At 54.1% G+C, this 4963-nt stretch overlaps 1 pseudogene; it reads right to left on the reverse strand.

Annotated features, from left to right (window-relative positions):
- Positions 1-2730: 2730 nt before the first annotated feature.
- LOC141372088 (uncharacterized) lies at positions 2731-4607 on the reverse strand (annotated as a pseudogene).
- Between the last annotated feature and the right edge of the window lie 356 nt (positions 4608-4963).

Raw genomic sequence — 4963 nt, forward strand, 5'->3', positions numbered from 1 at the left:
GAGCTTGATAAGTTCTTTATAGATTTTGGATACTAGCCCTTTATCTGAGATGTCATTTGCAAATATTTTCTCCCATCCTGTCGGTTTGTTTGGTTTTGTGGACTGTTAATTTTGCTGTGCAAAAGCTATTTATCTTGATGAAATCCCAAAAGTTCATTTTTGCCCTTGCTTCCCTTGCCTTTGGCGATGTTTCTAGGAAGAAGTTGCTGCGGCTGAGGTCGAAGAAGTTGCTGCCTATGTTCTCCTTTAGGATTTTGATGGACTCCTGCTAATGCTTAGGTCTTCCAACCATTTGGAGTCTATTTTTGTGTGTGGTGTAAGGAAATGGTCCAGTTTCATTCTTCTGCATGTGGCTGTCCAATTTTCCCAACACCATTTGTTGAAGAGACTGTCTTTTTTCCATCGGACATTCTTTCCTGCTTTGTCAAAAATTAGTGGACCACAGAGTTGAGGGTCCATTTCTCAGCTCTCTATTCTGTCCTTTGATCTATGTGTCTGTTTTTGTGCCAGTACCATCTGTCTTGATGATGACAGCTTTGTAATAGAACTGGAAGTCCGGACTTGTGATGCCGCCAGCTTTGCTTTTCTTTTTCAATATTCCTCTAGCTATCCTGGGTCTCTTCTGGTTTCATACAAATTTTAGGATTATTTGTTCCATTTCTTTGAAAAAAGTGGATGGCCTGCAGAGGGCGCACGACCCCAGCTCCTGCTGGGAGCCCAGAGCCAGGCCTGCGCAGCCGCCGTCACAGGGGCGGACATCCTCAGAACCTGATGTGGAGGCTTCTTGGGCCTGTGGGGCGCGTTCACGCTGACAGGAGCCCATCCTCCTCAGGACTCTCTGTGGAGGCTTCTAGAGCTTCACAAGGAGGTTGTTGGAAGGATCAAAGAATCACAGTGACACTTGGGAGACTCAGAGGCCATGGAGATGTTGGCTGAAACGCTGTCATTTGGTCTGAAAATTTGCGTCATAACACCTCAGTCGACACTGGATGATTTACTCTTTGTTGGTTGTAGGAATCAGTAGGTACCTGCCAGTAGAACTCACAGTGCATGAAGTCTAGGATATACTTACTTTTCATTACTTTTCAAGACTAGATTATTCTAGAAGTGCTAAGCATGGGTCTTCCATTCTTTGCATTGTGCAACTGGCCTCTGTTTTCAGGAGCCCATACCTGGTGCCCATCACCACTGCTAACCCTGAGGACTGCCCCCGTCACCTCTCACAGTGGACATGACCATGTGGCTTGGGGGGTGCTCACTGATGAAGCCCCAGTGCTCAGTACACAGCAGGGACCCCAGATCCTCTGCTGAATGAGGGAGGAAGGAGGGAGGGTTGGAGGGAGGGAGGGAGGGGGAGGGAGCGTTGGAGTTGGGGAATGAATGAGGGAGAGAATGAATGAGGAAGGGAGTAAATCCACAGAAGCTGGGTCCATAAATCAGGAGTCCTTACTTGCGGTGAATTCTGAGGGCATCACAGCCCACCCGGGCCCTGGATGGTGGCTCAGGGCAAGTATATCTGTCCTCCCAGTGCTGACCTTCCTTCTCCTTGAACCCGCTGTCATCCTGGATCCTCTGCCCCTCCTCCTCAGACAATTCTCAATGTTCCCATGGGCAGGGTGGCTGGAGGGTTGGGTCTTAGGAGGGGCTGCCCAGATCCTGTGCCCCGGATGACACCGGGACAGTAGCTGCAGGGCATTCTCTCATGAGTACTGGGACCGTGGTTCCCATCCATCTCCTCGGGCATTAGTGTTGTTCCATTCCCTGCTCTCTCCGCCACTGCTGTGATGAACACTCCTGATAATACATGTGTGAAAAACCGACCCAGAGTTTCCGGGGTGAGTCTGAGGCTGAGGATGGGTGCACCTGTGGTTTCGGATGGGTGCTGTTCACTGTTCTCCCAGACAGGGGTGCCTGTCACCATTCTCTCCAGGGGACCTCTACTTCCTCACGTTCTCCCCAGGGTTGCTGGTCCCCAGATCAGACACTTTCCAGTCTGAGGGTGAACAGCGCTGCCTCCAAAGTTTTTCCTTTGCCGGAGTCCTTCCCTGGGAGCTCCCGCATCTCTGACACATATTCCCTGCGTACCTATCCTTCCACCTTGGACTTACATGTGTTTGGTCTCCGTCCCCATGGGACCCAGTGACTGGGAGCGTGATTTGGAGTACAGTCAGGTGAAACCTTTCTCTGGCCTTGGGTTGTGAGCAATGCTTTTACCCTTTGTGGTGTGTCTTCGAGCTTTCTCCATTTCCCTGGTTTCTGTGTGGGTCTCAGGAGGAACCAGTCCTGTCCTGTCTGGGGTCAGGCTGTGGTGTTCCAGCAGGAACAGGGGTCTCGACACTGAGATTGTGCCCATAATTGCTAAAGTGGCCTCTATGATTACATCTGATGTGTAATCCATCGGGGATTTCAATATCAAGTAAGGAAAATTTTATGAGAAATAAACACAGAAGTAAATGAGCCCCCTTTGAAAATAGGAGGGCACCCACAAAGGCCCCTATTGTGTGATTCCAATTAGAGACACATCAGGAATAGGTAAAGGAACAGAGAGAGAAAGCAGCTTAGGGGTTGCCAGGGTCTGGACTGGAGGAGAAACGGGCAGGGAGGGCTTCTGGTTCGGGGAATCCTTTGGGGAATGAGACATTTTGCAGCAATTTTCTGGGATGTGGTGGCACAGCGTTGGGCATGAACTTAATTTTCATGACGTGTTCAATTGAAAACAAGTAATTTTATTTAAAATAAATAATAAACAGTATATAGGACATGAAAGGATAAAATGCCAGTTAATATGTACCAGAGAGAAAGAACACAGGGGGAGGGGATGAAACAATCGGGCGGGGTCTCGGGTTCTGGCGATGGAACTAAGGGTAATTGTACAAGGAGTTCTCCCTGCAGGGCTGTGGGTTCTGGATGTGGCCCTGGGAGCCCTGCAGGAGCAGGGGTAGGGGCAGGGCTCAGGATAGGGGCAGGGACAGGGCAGGGACAGAGGTAAGAGCAGGGGAAGGGCAGGGGCAATGGGAGGGACAGGGTCAGCATTAGTGGCAGGTGCAGGATCCAGGGCAGGAGCAGAGACAGGATCTGGATCAGGGGCAGGAACGGGACCCCTGGCATGGGCAGGGGAAGGGGCAGCGGCTCTGGCAGGAGTACGGACAGGGGCAGGAGCAAGGGTAGGATCTGGGTAAGGAATAGTGACTCTTGAAGGGGCAGGAGCAGGAACAAGGGCAGGGGCAGGAACAAGAGCACAGGCAGGGGCAGGGGCTGGGGCAGGGGCAGAGGCAGGGGTAAGGGAAGGGGCAGGAGCCGGGTCAGGATCTGGGTTTGTGGCAGGGGCAGGGGCTGGGATGGGGCAGGAGCAGGTTCCAATTCTTCCTCGACAGCGCCAGGCTCTCCGTGGGCAAGTGCCGGGTCACCTGTCGGCTCCTGGTCTCCACCTGAAGTCATTACAGGCACCAGCCCTCCCTCCAGATCCGGCTCTCGCTCCTCAGGTTGTGGAGCATCTGTGAGAGGAGAAAAGCTCACCCACATGCCTGCTCTCTGTGGGCCTTTGCAGAGACAGAGCCCGGCCCAGGGACTCCCAGAGAAGCCACAGCTGGAAAGGAACCCTCATGGGGACGTCTCCCCGACTGCTGTCCACTGCTGTGTGCTCTGTGCCCTGTCGTTGCTCCTGGCCCCACACCAGCCTCTGGGGGCTCCTCCCTGTTGGTCCAGTACCGCCCTGTCCCCACACACCACAAACAACCAGCCCCAGCCTTCTCACACTCGGCCTCCATGGGCTCCGGATCATGGACCACTGTCCGGTGAACAACCACCTGGTCCAGTGGTCTGGTTGGTGTAGGAGGTTTTCCCCTACAATCTCCAGCACCTGGTTCTGGGGACTCCTGTGGGGTCACCCTCTCTGTTGAGGAGATGGAGGGCGTGTCCACCAGCCTCCTCTCCATGTCCTCCGTGGCCTTCTGCAAAGAAAGGGACCGGTAGCCGGCCCCGACACATCACAGCCCTGCCCGGCCTTCCACAATGTCCTCCTGGCCAGTCCCCCTGTTGCTCCCAGATCAGACACACAACTGTGCGTGCACAGCCCTGCATCCGGGATGCAGTGACCCATCCCTGCATCGCTATCGGGATAAACCTAGGGCAGAAGGGGCACCGCCTGCACACCCCATCCCACATAGCCAGCCTTGACCTTGAACATGATCTGCCCACTGGGTATCTGACAACTCATCAGCCTGCTCCTGCTCAGGGTGGCCCCCACCCTGCATGACCCCTCTTTACACACACATACACACACATACGCACACACACACAGACACAAACCCCCATCCACACACGTGCACCCAAACACACACTCACACACAGACACACACACACACACACACACACACACACACACGTCACACAAACAGGGAGGGCACCTGGGGCTACACAGGTCATCATAGTGAGTGGGGCTGGGTGGCCTTTTCTGGGCCTCCTGGTGTCATATTTCTGTCCTTCCAGCCAAATGGCCAGAGACTGAGGGGAGACCTGACATGAAATCCCCAGCGGGGGACAGCATCTGAAGGACGCGCTTTCTTCTGCCTGTAGCCTCCGGACCTCAGAAAGCAACATGCGAACATCTTGGTTTGAAGATCTCCAACGATATAAGCTGGACAGGGGGCTGTCTGTGGAATGTGGGTGCCTGGTTACCGGGTTCCTAATTCTGTTCGGCTCTGTTGTCAGGGAAGTGAGGTCACCACTGCCTAGGGTCCACTTACCCAAATTCCTCCTCACACAAGAGCCCCCGAGTGCCCCCCTCCCACGGCTGCTCAAAGCTCATCCTCCCCCCATGTCCCATCCACACAGTGACATCCACACAGCCCACCCACAGTCCCTGGGAGGCCTGGGTGCAGCTCCTGTCTCTGCTGTGATGGCACAGACCTGGGTTCAGACCTGGTTCCTGTGCGGGCCCAGAGCTGTGACCCTGGACAGACCC

Source organism: Callorhinus ursinus, unplaced genomic scaffold, assembly GCF_003265705.2.
Source record: "Callorhinus ursinus isolate GAN/ISIS: 27379988/994484 unplaced genomic scaffold, GSC_fseal_2.0 scaffold895, whole genome shotgun sequence".
In the NCBI taxonomy this organism is placed as follows: domain Eukaryota; kingdom Metazoa; phylum Chordata; class Mammalia; order Carnivora; family Otariidae; genus Callorhinus; species Callorhinus ursinus.